The sequence below is a fragment of the Takifugu rubripes genome, chromosome 15 (genome assembly GCF_901000725.2).
Source record: "Takifugu rubripes chromosome 15, fTakRub1.2, whole genome shotgun sequence".
NCBI classification, from domain to species: Eukaryota; Metazoa; Chordata; class Actinopteri; order Tetraodontiformes; family Tetraodontidae; genus Takifugu; species Takifugu rubripes.
This window is the reverse complement of record NC_042299.1, coordinates 16137783-16152612: the sequence shown is the minus strand read 5'-3', so window position 1 is coordinate 16152612 and position 14830 is coordinate 16137783. Positions and strand designations below refer to the sequence as shown.

Sequence of the window (14830 nt, the reverse complement as noted above, 5' to 3'; positions counted from 1 at the left end):
GAACAGGTCAAAGGTCGGCATCGCCGGTGTGTTGTTAAACCTCTGGGTTTGTTCCCACCTGATAGACTCTGTGTCGATGTGTACAGGAGCGATTCTCTCCAACAGAAACTTCACCATTTCCAGGAAGGGATTGCTGGGCTGTTTGGGGCTGCCAAGTTCTTTGTAATGTCCCTCTGAAAGTGACAAATGCACTTTTAAAATAGTCTCCCCCCCAAAGACACCCTCACCTATTCTCTCGTTCCATTCGAGTTGCCTGAGGTCACAAAAGTATGAAAAACATGCAAGGACATGTTGGGTGAGGTCAATTTCCAGCAATCTAGAGTAATAATTAATCTGTTGTTTTAATTTACCAAGTGAATAGTGTGGAAATGACAGATTCTACAGCTCGGGGTGTCAAACTCCGCGTGCTTCCACCCTCTTAAGGGCCGGAGGTGTGACAGCAAACGCCGAGGTGGGAGGCTTTCAAAGGAAAGTGGTGCGATTGCCACCTTCTCATCACCTCGACCCGGCCCAGAGCATCAGATTTCAGGTCGTTTTCCAGTTCAGGATGCTGATGTCACCCACAACTCTGCAATGATTGGGTCATTTTCAGAACTCACCACGCAGATTTCCGCCTGCTTGCAGGAGCACGATGGGCTGACCAAAGTCTCCAGCTGATCCCTGATGCGCTCGTCGTCATCCAGAACCTGAGCCAGCTTTTCACGAAGTCCTGGGCCTTCCCAGGATCCGGCAGGTTCCCTGCAGCAACAGGGCAGGTGAAGCTGTCACACCACAGATCGGATGATGCCTAGCTGATTAAAGCAATCAAGCTATTTCCATTTGGACTTTGTTGGCCGATTGAAACGAGCTCTTACTTGTGATCACCATGACCTTAGCAAAGACGGCCTTGCTGGATGCTTCAGACTGCAGATAAACAGAAGCATGAGAAGCTGGAGGCATGTGTGTGCCAACTCAGCTTTCTTTCAGCTGCTTACCTTTGGTTTTTTGATCAACTCCAGCAGGTCTTTAACGTGTTGTCGCAGCAGATTTTGGCACTTCCACATCTCATTCAAAGCTCTGAGAGGATCCAAATAAAGGGCTTCAGTTCTGACGCTCACAGGTCAACAATTGTGATTGTGTCGGGACACCGAGAGGACGTACTTGACAGCGTTTGTGTCCAGGGTAGCGTACAGTAGTAAAGACACTTCATTCTCTCGGCCGTTCCAGGTTGTGAGGGACCATGTACTGGGCGAAGACCCGCTCCACCAGTAGCCTGTGAGCACACAGGCAGATCTTAACAAAAGCAGCATCCTGAATGACTCTTTTTAAACCACTGTCAGGAGGAGGGGGACGAGAATAAAGAATGACGAGACGACGCAGGATTACAGATGTGGCATTTTTCAGTGACACGATATAATGTTAATAAATCTATGATTCAATCGATTTTACTTTGGGCTACATGTATGAGCATCATCTCCCCAAAACTGCAGTGTGGTGTGCGCGTGCGTGGGTGGTGTGTGTGTGTGCACGTGCGTGTGCTTGAGGGGTAAAAATAAACTGAATTCCTCTTGGGAGCAGACTGGTTCCCCACCACTGCAGAGATGTGAGACCAGCTCAGACGCTGCATTCAGGCGTCCGATGGTGATATTGTTGTGCGTCATTAGTGCGATGCTTTGTCGGCTTTGTCTGGACACGATGGCCCCACACCGCACTTCACTCACACTTCCAGCTCAGTGAGGAAAGTGGCAACGCAGCGTGCTGTTTGGCTGCTCGAGGATTGAAAATGCCCCGATGCCTGTGGCAACTGTGAGCGCTCAAACAGGATCTCATCTATATTGATAGCGTCTTGCTGCACTCTGCTTGGATAAGCACTGAATGAAAAAACCGAGTGGATGGTACGGCCGTGAGACTGGTGGGAAGAGCAGAGGGAGAAGATTATCAGACCTGTCATCAATGCTGTTCTGGTAGTAGATGTGGAGAAGCTTGTCTTTAATCAGGAAATCTGTTTGGAGGCTCCCTCCCCCCTTCGCCCTGCAGGGAATACTTCCTGTAGTAGACGACGCCAGGCCCATCATGGCCTCCTTCCGCACACGCCACTGATGTCAGGGGACAGGACAAAACAATTAGTCAAATCGTAACTTTGTGAGCGACTTTAAGGACTGTATACTCCCCCACAAAAGATCCACTTTATAATAACAGTTGAGCAATAAAAGACCTAACCTACAAAACTGAGAAAGAACCTAAGACATCTCCCCATTCCACTTACTCTTTGTCCAATGTTCTTTCCTTTACAAAATTGAGCAAGGCATCATTGACTAAGGACAAGTCTTTTTTGGCAGCGTTACGATAGACACTAGACATCATGGCGGATGGCCTCCTCTGGGTCATGTGATCGGACCCTCAGGGAATTCTGGAGAGAAAGCATAAAGACCAGAAATGAATTATTCGTCACTTGCACTAAAAGAGCTCTAACCAGCCTTCAGTCACAGCTTCCAGAGGAGACATGCCTGAAATGTCCACCGGTTACCTGTGAGGTCTTTGGCCAGGTCGGGTGGTTCATCAGACAGGGACTGGCAAACTTTACACACTCCAGTTCTGATAGGAACATGGATGTCGTTAAACCTTTGGGGAAGAGAAATACTGTTAACACTGGTAATAAGGAGACCCATTATTCATTCATTTATGCTGCCTTTGAGAGAGGATATAACGACACTCACCTGCCCAAGTAAACATTGCCAGAGGGTTTGTTCTGAGCAGCCAGCTCAGAATCCTTGGCCCCAAACATCTTTCTAGTAGCTTCACCACCTGCAGCCTCTCGTCGTTGTCATTACTCTGCAGACACACAGAAACAGGTAGGACGCACGCGTCGTTTGCTCGAGAGCTTTAATGAGCTGACACTAGCATCACTCTTGTTTTCCACAGCCACAACTGCAGTAAACTGTGATGGCAAAGTCACAGGAAGTGTGAGTGGCAGAAGAGCAGAGAAGCATCGAGAGGAAGAAAGAAGCATCGAGGAAGAAGCGGAAGAAAGAAGAAGCACGAGGAGAAGCACGAGGAAGAAGCATCGAGGAGAAGAAGAGGAGAAGCATCGAGGAAGAAGCACAAGAGGAAGAAGCATCGAGGAAGAAGCACCGAGGAAGAAGAGGAAGAAGCACCGAGGAAGAAGCATCGAGGAAGAAGCACCGAGGAAGAAGAGGAAGAAGCACCGAGGAAGAAGAGGAAGAAGCACCGAGGAAGAAGCACCGAGGAAGAAGAGGAAGAAGCACCGAGGAAGAAGCACCGAGGAAGAAGAGGAGAAGAAGCATCGAGGAAGAAGAGCACCGAGAAGAAGAAGCACCGAGGAAGAGGGAAGAAGCACCGAGGAAGAAGCACCGAGGAAGAAGCATCGAGGAAGAAGAGAAAGCATCGAGGGAAGAAGCATCGAGGAAGTAGAGGAAGAAGCATCGAGGAAGAAGCATCGAGGAAGAAGCATCGAGGAAGAAGCATCGAGGAAGAAGCATCGAGGGAGAAGCATCGAGGGAGAAGCATCGAGGGAGAAGCATCGAGGAAGAAGAGGAAGAAGCATCGAGGAAGAAGCACCGAGGAAGAGAGAGAGGAAGAAGCATCGAGGAAGAAGCACCGAGGAAGAAGAGGAAGAAGCATCGAGGAAGAAGCACCGAGGAAGAAGCACCGAGGAAGAAGCATCGAGGAAGAAGCATCGAGGAAGAAGCATCGAGGAAGAAGAGGAAGAAGCATCGAGGAAGAAGCACCGAGGAAGAAGAGAGAAGAAGCATCGAGGAAGAAGCACCGAGGAAGAAGAGGAAGAAGCATCGAGGAAGAAGCACCGAGGAAGAAGCATCGAGGGAGAAGCATCGAGGAAGGAGGAAGAAGAGAAGAAGCATCGAGGAAGAAGCACCGAGGAAGAAGCATCGAGGAAGAAGCACCGAGGAAGAAGAGGAAGAAGCATCGAGGAGAAGAAGCACCGAGGAAGAAGCACCGAGGAAGAAGCATCGAGGGGAGAAGAGGAAGAAGCATCGAGGAAGAAGCATCGAGGGAGAAGCACCGGGAAGAAGAGGAAGAAGCATCGAGGAAGAAGCATCGAGGAAGAAGAGGAAGAAGCATCGAGGAAGTAGAGGTAGAAGCATCGAGGGAGAAGCATCGAGGAAGAAGCATCGAGGAAGAAGCATCGAGGGAGAAGCATCGAGGAAGTAGAGGAAGAAGCATCGAGGAAGAACAGGAGGAAGAAGCATCGAGGGAGAAGCATCGAGGGAGAAGCATCGAGGAAGAAGAGGAAGAAGCATCGAGGAAGAAGAGGAAGAAGCATCGAGGAGAAGCACCGAGGAAGAAGCATCGAGGGAGAAGCATCGAGGAAGTAGAGGAAGAAGCATCGAGGAGGAAGAAGAGGAAGAAGCATCGAGGAAGTAGAGGTAGAAGCATCGAGGAAGAAGAGGAAGAAGCATCGAGGAAGTAGAGGTAGAAGCATCGAGGGAGAAGAGGAAGAGCATCGGAAGAAGCACCGAGGAAGAAGCATCGAGGGAGAAGCATCGAGGAGAGAACAGAGGTGACAACGATGACAAGAGAATAGCTCAGAGGATGAGAGAGAGATGGGGGACTCTAGAGGGAGGAGATTGCCTTGCAGCCATTATTTTGAGGAGCTGGTGGTGGTCCACACTCCACCAGAAGAGCTAATGAGCATTATCCATCAGCAGGAAGGGTTCGGGTTAGCATGGCCCCCTGCTTCGTCTCTCCAGCCAAATAAAGAAACCTGCAGAGTAACTAAACTGTGCCGTTCTGGGGGTTATATAGTTTATATATATTATATATATATATATATATATATATATATATATCGTATTTTCCGGACTATAAGCCGCTACCTTTTCCCTACACTTTAAACACTGCGGCTTATCCTACGGTGCAGCTTATTTATGTACTTTTTCTATCGGCCGCTAGGGGCGCTCGAGCAGAAAAGTTACTGCCGCGTCACAGCCACTGTTTGAAGAAAAAAGCAAAGGTAGTGTAGCGTGTTGGGGAGGGTCAGTGTGGGAATTTACCAGCATGCTTTGTGGCAGTGTGTCTGTGGGTTCAGGTTGGTGTTAACCCTGTTCGTTGTTCGTTGTAAATGTTATCTTTTGCAACTTTCAATGTTAGTGTTATATTTATTGAGTTCTGGTTGTTGATGTATTTAATTACTGCTTTAATTACTGTTTGCACTTGCACACCATAAGCCAGGTTGTGTGTGTGATTGAAGACCTCCCTTCGTTGCTTTGTCTTTGGTTCAGTGTGTAATTAAGTGGCTGCAGAAAAAGCTGGCAGAAGTTTCAAAGCAGGTTATAGACAGGTGCGGCGTATAGTCTGGAGGTATTATTATTATATATAGGTCTGAGAATCTGGCCTGAGCATCCAGCTCTCAGTGAACCTCTGCTGGACACAGTTGATGCTTACACCAGTAACTGATGGGTCCATCAAATAATACGAATCATCATCGTGCAAATTACACCAAATTACAATCAAGGAAACGAGGATTTAGCAACATGATACCTTCAGTTTAAATTCCAGCTGTGGCAGCACTGACAGCAGCAGGTGGCTGTCGATGTTGTAAAGCTCCAGAATGAGGTCAAAAACGTGTTCGGAGAGGTCGCTGACCGAAGTCTTGCCCAGCATCAGCACCTGGTTGAAAAACTGAGAGAAACCGCAGCGATTACTCTTCAACTTTAAGACCGTCATGTGTGGCAGATCAGACGTTTCTGGCATCTGCTGCCGTCAAACATCCACAAAATAATCATTTGAAATATACATTACAGGATGTAAAAAAAAAGTCTTACATTGGTGATGTAGGGTTCAATGGCCTGAGCGGTTCTCTTCAGCAGAGCTTTGGCCAGGTCATACGCCTGTTTATTCAAATTCTAGATGGAGAGAATAAACATCAGGTTCTTTTCATGTGTGGAAACAGAAGGATAAAATGAAATGGCAAAAAGATTGTTGTTTTTTATTCATCGGAGCACGTTTCCTGCAGGACGTCGCTGTACCGAATGTGACCTGCAGGGGTCGCAATGAATTGCAGGTTATGGAACACGAACTTGGCTCCTCAGCATTGGGGAGCAGCTTCTCCTTCAAAGGCTCAAACTGGGAATCTTCACACTGATATCTGAACATTACTGTACCTTGTGTGCAGGCACCAGGTTGACCAACACTGTGTCCAACAGCTCCTGAGAAACAGTGTCTCCTTCACAGATGATGGAGCTCATCAGATCCACCATATGCATGTGCACCTTCTGGTTATGGCCATTGCTAGCAAGTGAGAAGAGCATCATTCAACAAAGACGCACATCGGTGTGTAGATCAACCTAAGCTAATTAATCAGGCATTCTTTACTGTCTTCTACAGGTTCTTTTTAAATGTATGAATGAATTTAAGATAGCACAGACGTGCTGAGTGTCAGTGATGATCAAGCATTAAAAGTCTCCTTCCTTCCACCATCTCCAACATAAAGCCAAGCTCTTGACATTTTTCATAGATAACAGTGAAAACATGAAGCCACACACATTTGTGGCCATAACCTTGGCACACACCAGTGCCATTTTGTTTCACTGGCCGAGATCCAACTTCTTTACTGCAGAATTTAACCCTCCAGGTTGTGTACGTTTGAACAGAGCGGCGTGGAGGGAAAAGGGGGCAAAAGAAGAGGAAGAACTGGACTGCTGCTGCTGCTGTGCAGTTCCAGGATGCAGCTGCAGATTAAGGTGCTATGGGAGGCTCAGGGGCCTTTTTCTGACGGACAGAACGGCAAGCCCAAAGGGACAAGGTGAAAAAACGTGAAAGAGTAAAGGCGGAGCGGGCAAAGAAGCCCTGTAAGACAGCAGGAAACAGGAAGACAGGACAGGCGGCGGGGGGGCTTTGACAGAAACACTTACTTGATGACTTGGAAGAGCGTTCTGTAAAGCTGGGTGAAGATCTCATTGCTGTCTTCAAGCTCAAAACAAATATTGTAGGATTTCACCCAGGCGATGTTCTAAAACACGGAGAGAAAATATCAGAGTGTGTCGACTGATCACGCCGCTCCCGGAAGTAAATATTGCAAGATCAGGCTAACGCCAAGGGTTTCCCTTCACTTACTGTGGCGCTCTAAATGTTGGGCTGATTTCTAACATCAGTTCTGCACCACAGAGCCGACGGACTCTGAGCTGCACCGCGCAGATTTAATATAATATTATACATATAATAATATTGAAGCACAAACACACATCTAAACTGCAGCCGACTACAAGCCGCAGGTGGTGAGACCTTTATGATTTAAATGCTTAATGACCAAAGACAGCAACATGCTGCTTCCTTTAACTTCAAAGCTGCTTCGTCAGCATTTCTTGGTGTGTTATCATGACGAGGGTGTGGACATGAAGCCAAAAAGACTGTTAAACAATTAAACTAGCGGCTCCTCGGCACCCTCCAGTCGCTCTTCCACCCCTCTGTCTTGTGCTGCCAGAGCGCCCCCTGGGGGTCCTAAATATCCATTCACATTCAGGAAACTTTATCCTGGTTGAGTGATGAAAGAAATGGTAAAAATCCATAAATAATCCGCATCGCCCTACAAGCTGCAGGGGACAACGCGTGGGAAACAGTAGCGGCCTATAGTGCAGGATGCTAACGCTAACAAAGCCTCCTTTAAATATACAACGTGTTCATTTATGTATGAATCCATATTGTCACAGTAACATGAGGATTAGACAGATGAGTGGAAGGACTGTCTGGGGATGAGGGACAGCAGATGTGGCTGGATGTAGGTCAGCCGTTGGGATTTGGAATCATTATCTATTCTTTAATGGGTAAAAAGTGATCCAAAAGAGTTTTGTTTATTTCAGAGGATGTGTTATAAACTCTTAAATGCCCTAAACTATTTATTACCCCCCCCCCCCCCCCAAATGCCACTGTGCAGCCCAGCTGGACAGCAGGCTGACGTACCTCGAGGAGATAGAAGTATCTGTTGAACTGGGCACTTTTGGTGCTCCAGTCCTTTCAGCTGTCTTGTGATGAACATGAAAATGTCCTGGAAACAAGGGAGAGGCTCACTGAGAAGGGTTAGGGTCAGGGGTCAGGGGTCAGGGAGTCATGAAACCCACCATGGACGCCCCAACACATTCTGACGGTGAGGAAGGTACCTTGAGCTTATCCGGGGAGGTGTATGGTGCCTCTGGGGCGTATATCCTGAAGATATCAGCCAGGCAGCAGGCCACCAGCAGACGCACGTCCTTGTGGTGTTTCAGAAAGAAATCAGAAGCCAGATGGAGAGCCAGGTTCAGGTACAGCTCCTTCTCTTCCTCAGAATCTTGATCCATGTCCATGAAGGTCTTTACAACCATCTAGAAGCGTGTGGCAGCAGCAACAAAGGTCACCCTTAAAAAGGCCTCTGTAAATCGGCTCTCAAACAACAGGTCTCTCATTTGAAGAGGAGGGTTTTTATTTCCAGGAAGTCACATCTTTAATCACAATGGAAATTCTTTCATTTATTGACGTTTACTTCCAGACAGATGCCATTAAGCAGCAGAAGGGGAGAGAAAAGTCCAACTGACCTTCAGCCTGCGGACCATCTCCTCCTTGGAGATTTTGTCAGAGATCTCCTTGACCCCTGGGGGGTAGGTCACCTTCCCATCTGTGACTCGAGCTTTAGAGTGAGCCATCCTCTTCAGCTCTGCTCTGCCTGCAAAGGAGCGCAGAGAAGATCACCAGCGGCACCAGCGGTGGAGGCCAGGGCAGAAGGTGCGAGGAGGAAACAGCCCCGCGCTCCACCTTCCAGCACCACCTCAAGTCAGTGTTGCCATGGAGATTAACAGACGCTGTTAATCCCATCATGTTTAGAGACGTAACCGTTTGAGAGCAGCATGAAGGTGGCGGCGGAGCCTGTGGCCGTACGAGCACGTCGGCCGTCCAAGGATGGTGGGAGGAGCCACGCGAGGACGCGCCTCCTGGACAGGAGACGGCAGAGCAGCAGCGCCCGGCAGAGCAGCAGCACCCGGCAGAGCAGCAGCGCCCGGCAGAGCAGCAGCGCCCGGCAGAGCAGCGCCCGGCAGAGCAGCGCCCGGCAGAGCAGCGCCCGGCAGAGCAGCAGCGCCCGGCAGAGCAGCAGCGCCCGGCAGAGCAGCGCCCGGCAGAGCAGCGCCCGGCAGAGCAGCGCCCGGCAGAGCAGCGCCCGGCAGAGCAGCGCCCGGCAGAGCAGCGCCCGGCAGAGCAGCGCCCGGCAGAGCAGCGCCCGGCAGAGCAGCAGAGCAGCAGCGCCCGGCGCAGCAGCGGCGCCCGGCAGAGCAGCGGCGCCCGGCAGAGCAGCAGCGCCCGGCAGAGCAGCGCCCCTGGTTCAGAGCTCCGCCAGGTGCGTGAGCTGGCTCAGACAGGAAGCTCCTCCTCCTTTAGGGTGGCGCAGCGGAGACTGGAGATGAGCGCCAAGAGCTGCTCCCCACCTTTAACGGACCAGAACCAGGAGCCCAAAAAGCATCTCCTCAAACAGAGACGCAGTCCAACCTCAAAAACCAAATAAACTGGAGACTGCGCACTGCTGACTGTTACCATGGCAACGTGCCCACTTTGCCAACTCCGGGTTTGTGTGGAATGTAAAGAAGACGCACAGCGAGAAAACGGCCGGAACAAAATCACTGGACCGTTATAGCAGCTCCTTCATGACCAGGCGGTGCGTTTTATTACACCTTTACACACGTGTGATAAGGCCAGCAGGAGGCCAGCAGCAGCTACAGTAGCATTAGCAGCTACAGTAGCATTAGCAGCAGCAGCTACAGTAGCATTAGCAGCTACAGTAGCATTAGCAGCTACAGTAGCAGCAGCAGCTACAGTAGCATTAGCAGCTACAGTAGCATTAGCAGCAGCAGCAGCTACAGCAGCAGCAGCTACAGTAGCATTAGCAGTAGCAGCAACAGTAGCTACAGCAGCAGCAGCTACAGCAGCAGCAGCTACAGTAGCATTAGCAGCAGCAGCAACAGTAGCTACAGCAGCTACAACAGCAGCAGCAGCTACAGAGCAGCAGCTACAGTAGCATTAGCAGTAGCAGCAGCAGCTACAGCAGCATTAGCATTAGCAGCAGCTACAGCAGCAGCAGCTGCAACAGCACAGCAGCAGCAGCTCCAGCAGCAGCAGCTACAGCAGCAGCAGCTACAGCAGCTCCAGCAGCAGCAGTAGCAGCAGCTACAGCAGCAGCAGCAGCTACAGCAGCAGCTACAGCAGCAGCTCCAGCAGCAGCAGTAGTAGCAGCTACAGCAGCAGCAGCTACAGCAGCAGCAGCACAGCTACAGCAGCAGCAGCTCCAGCAGCAGCAGTAGTAGCAGCTACATCAGCAGCAGCTCCAGCAGCAGCAGCAGCAGCTCCAGCAGCAGCAGCAGTAGCAGCTACAGCAGCAGCAGCTACAGCAGCAGCAGCAGCTACAGCAGCAGCAGCTCCAGCAGCAGCTACAGCAGCAGCAGCAGCTCCAGCAGCAGCAGCAGTAGCAGCTACAGCAGCAGCAGCAGCAGCTACAGCAGCTCCAGCAGCAGCAGCAGTAGCAGAACAGCAGCTACAGCAGCAGCAACAGCAGCAACAGCAGCAGTAGCAGCTACAGCAGCAGCAGCAGTAGCAGCAGCTACAGCAGCAGCAGCAGCAGCTACAGCAGCAGCAGCTCCAGCAGCAGTAGCTACAGCAGCAGCAGCAGCAGCTACAGCAGCAGCAGCTCCAGCAGCAGCAGCAGTAGCAGCTCCAGCAGCAGCAGCAGTCGCTCCAGCAGCAGCAGCAGTCGCAGCTACAGCAGCAGCAGCAGTAGCAGCTACAGCAGCAGCAGCAGTAGCAGCTACAGCAGCAGCAGCACCAGCAGAGCAGCAGCAGCAGCAGCAGCAGCAGTAGCAGCTACAGCAGCAGCAGCAGCAGCTACAGCAGCTCCAGCAGCAGCAGCAGTAGCAGCTACAGCAGCAGTAGCAGCTCCAGCAGCAGCAGCAGTAGCAGCTACAGCAGCAGCAGCAGTAGCAGCTACAGCAGCAGCAGCAGTAGCAGCTACAGCAGCAGCAGCAGCAGCAGTAGCAGCTACAGCAGCAGCAGCACCAGCAGCAGCAGCAGCAGCTCCAGCAGCAGCAGCAGCAGAGTAGCAGCAGCACAGCTACAGCAGCTAGCTACAGCAGCAGCATTAGCAGCAGCAGCTACAGTAGCAGCAGCTACAGCAGCATTAGCTACAGCAGCAGCATTAGCAGCAGCAGCTACAGTAGCATTAGCAGCTACAGTAGCATTAGCAGCAGCAGCTACAGTAGCATTAGCAGCTACAGTAGCATTAGCAGGCGTCCTCTCTGAAGACTCCTTTCACCATGAACCCAAAGCCAGAACTCTTCTCCTGCTCGTTTCCATGTCAACACACCCGGTCAGCTCCGCCCACAGCGGCCGTTGGCTGGACACGCCCCAGCGGGGCAGCTCGGCCCCCCCCCCACAGCTGCTGCTGCCGCGTCTCTCTGACCCTCAGTGGAAGCACAGAAGTTCTGGACCCGTCTAAGGGAGCCTGATGTTTGGGCTCCGTCCATCCTGGATTATTCAAGTCCAAGCTGCAGGGAATGTCCGTGCTCTCTAACCCGCCCCTGGTTGGTCCTGGTTAGTCCTGGTTAGTCCTGGTTGGTCCTGGTTAGTCCTGGTTGGTCGTGGTTAGTCCTGGTTGGTCGTGGTTAGTCCTGGTTGGTCCTTGTTGGTCGTGGTTAGTCCTGGTTGGTCGTGGTTGGTCCTGGTTAGTCCTTGTTGGTCGTGGTTAGTCCTGGTTGGTCCTGGTTAGTCCTGGTTGGTCGTGGTTAGTCCTGGTTGGTCCTGGTTGGTCGTGGTTAGTCCTGGTTGGTCCTGGTTGGTCCTGGTTAGTCCTTGTTGGTCCTGGTTAGTCCTGGTTGGTCGTGGTTAGTCCTGGTTGGTCGTGGTTGGTCGTGGTTAGTCCTGGTTGGTCATGGTTGGTCATGGTTGGGTGGTTGGTCGTGGTTAGTCCTGGTTGGTCGTGGTTAGTCGTGGTTAGTCCTGGTTGGTCATGGTTGGTCATGGTTGGTCGTGGTTAGTCCTGGTTGGTGCCGATCCCCAGCTGCTCCCCTCATCTGTGATTTATCACACCACAACACCTTCAGCCTCCTCAGCCAGTCGGAACGCCGACACCGGCTGGTGGTTGGACGTGGACCCAACGACCTCTTCTGTGCACGCACACACAAAACCCAAGTATCACGTGGGTTAGGGTGGGTTCATGGGTTAGAGTGGGTTCATGGGTGGGTTAGAGTGGGTTCATGGGTGGGTTAGAGTGGGTTAGAGTGGGTTCATGGGTGGGTTAGAGTGGGTTCATGGGTGGGTTAGGGTGGGTTCATGAGTCCAGCCATCCACCCACCCATCAGGAGCTAACCCTAACCCTAACTCTAACCCTAACTCTAACCCTAACCCTCTAACCCTAACCCTCTAACCCTAACCCTAACTCTAACCCTACCTCTAACCCTCTAACCCTAACCCTAACTCTAACCCTAACCCTGACCCTCTAACCCTAACCCTGACCCTCTAACCCTAACCCTCTAACCCTGACCCTCTAACCCTAACTCTAACTCTAACCCTCTAACCCTACCTCTAACTCTAACTCTAACTCTAACCCTAACTCTAACCCTAACCCTACCTCTAACCCTAACCCTAACCCATCAGGATAACCCTAACTCTAACCCTAACCCTACCTCTAACCCTGACCCTCTAACCCTACCTCTAACCCCTAACTCTAACCCTCTAACCCTAACCCTGACCCTAACCATCAGGAGCTAACCCTAACCCTCTAACCCTAACTCTAACCCTAACTCTAACTCTAACCCTAACCGTAACCCTAACTCTAACCCTAACCCTAACCCTACCTCTAACCCCTAACTCTAACCCTAACCCTAACCCTAACCCATCAGGAGCTAACCCTAACCCTAACCCTAACCCTAACTCTAACCCATCAGGAGCTAACCCTAACCCTAACCCTCTAACCCTAACCCATCAGGAGCTAACCCTAACCCTAACCCTAACTCTAACCCTAACCCTAACCCATCAGGAGCTAACCCTCTAACCCTAACTCTAACTCTAACCCTGACCCTCTAACCCTAACCCTGACCCTCTAACCCTACCTCTAACCCTAACCCTAACCCATCAGGAGCTAACCCTCTAACCCTAACTCTAACTCTAACCCTAACCCTAACCCATCAGGAGCTAACCCTAACCCTAACTCTAACTCTAACCCTCCAGGTTTGGGTTGAAGAGCTGCAGCAGCCGATCTTCCCAAGTCGACGTGTTTCTGGGTTCTGATGGCGGCTGATTCACAAACCCTGACCCACACAGGAGATCCGGGTCACTTGTGGGAGACCTCAGAGGTTCGGGGGAAATACTCCGCTGATTATTGACAACATATCATCTCAAAGAGGTTCTAGGGCTCGGTTCTGCAGCACCGAACTCTAGAACCTCTGGCAAGTGTTGGATCTCAGAGGTGAGAAGAGGAACAAGCTGAATGGAAGAGTAGAAACTTCTCAAAGCCGGATCAACTCATCTGGGGTTCTGATGGAGAACCGGGTAAAAGCAACCATCAAAGCTCGGAACCTGCTTCTTCAATCAAAGCGCTGCTGTGCCGAGTCCTGCGTGTCAGAGGTGCACATGGTTCATGGTGAGATGCCCTTTGAGACCAACTTCACTGTCGGCAAATGTTCGTAGAGGATCCTGAAGACGCGCAGCGGCCAGAAGGTTCCGATGACCCGGAGCCGCTGATGCGCGTCAGTGTGGCCGAAGATCGGGCAGGGATCGCTGCATGATGCTGGCTGCTGTTGTTCTGGTCCTGCCCGGGCTGTGGACCCTAAAGGAACCCTGTCCTGCAGCGTTGCTGGGGCTAACCTCGCTAGCAGCTAGCGCCTGACGCTAATGTTAGCTAATGTTAGCAGCAGCCATCAGTGACAAGAGGGCGGACAGAGCAGCTCCGAACCCGCAGCAGGAATTCAGTCACAAATTCAAGCCCGGCGGCCGTTTCCCCAGATGTGCTCGGATCCCACGAGCGGATCCCACGAGCGGATCCCACGAGCGGGACCAGGTCAACCACCGCGAAGAAGCGCACACGGCTACCGAGAACAGAGGCGAGCGAGGCGGGCAGCGCTCCGCCGATCGGCGCTGAAACCCGGCGGAGCCGCTCCGGACCCCCCGGAACCTCCCCGGAACCCCCCCCCGGCGTCGCCCGAGAACAATTGCAGCCCCAAACCTGGCGGCGCCCACGCGGATTCTTACCTGTTCCGATGAATTGTGCTCAATCGCGTCCTCCTCTGCAGCTCTCTTTCCCCTCCGCGCTCCAAAATGGCGCCAATATGTGTCGCTTTCGTGCCCGCGGGTCCGAGCCGTGCACGTGCTTGGAGCGCCACCTATGGGCCATCATCTCCCAGCAGATCATGATGCAAAGATGCTGCTTTATCTTCAGGCCTAAATTGTTGATTGATCCGAAATATTTTTGAGTTTGTGTAAAAGTAGCGGAAGAAATGAATCTTACAGATTTGCATTGATGTTATTTTATTTACATCTCATCACACTGACTACTGCAGCGCCAGTATTAAAAGTAGAAGTATTGTAGTTTTCAACCGTATGCGATTGGCGAAGTATGTGCAATAATACAGTTGAAATGATCTAAAAACATCAGTCAGATCCTGCCTTTGGACTGTAGGGGGCGCTCCAGTATAGAATAATGGCGCTCCTCCAACCTGCAGCATTACGTTGCAGGAAAATGCTGGCAAAGCCACTTTAAATACGTTCTAGGAGCAATAAGACGGCCTGATTAATCATTTATAGATATAAATGGGGAGGTTGTTGCTACTCAGAGCTTGGGGAACAGTGACTTTGGCTTCTAGATGAG

General features: G+C 51.3%; 1 pseudogene; it reads right to left on the bottom strand.

Moving 5' to 3' along the window:
* Positions 1 to 47: 47 nt before the first annotated feature.
* Positions 48 to 14464, bottom strand: LOC115252811 (sister chromatid cohesion protein PDS5 homolog B-like; annotated as a pseudogene).
* Between the last annotated feature and the right edge of the window lie 366 nt (positions 14465 to 14830).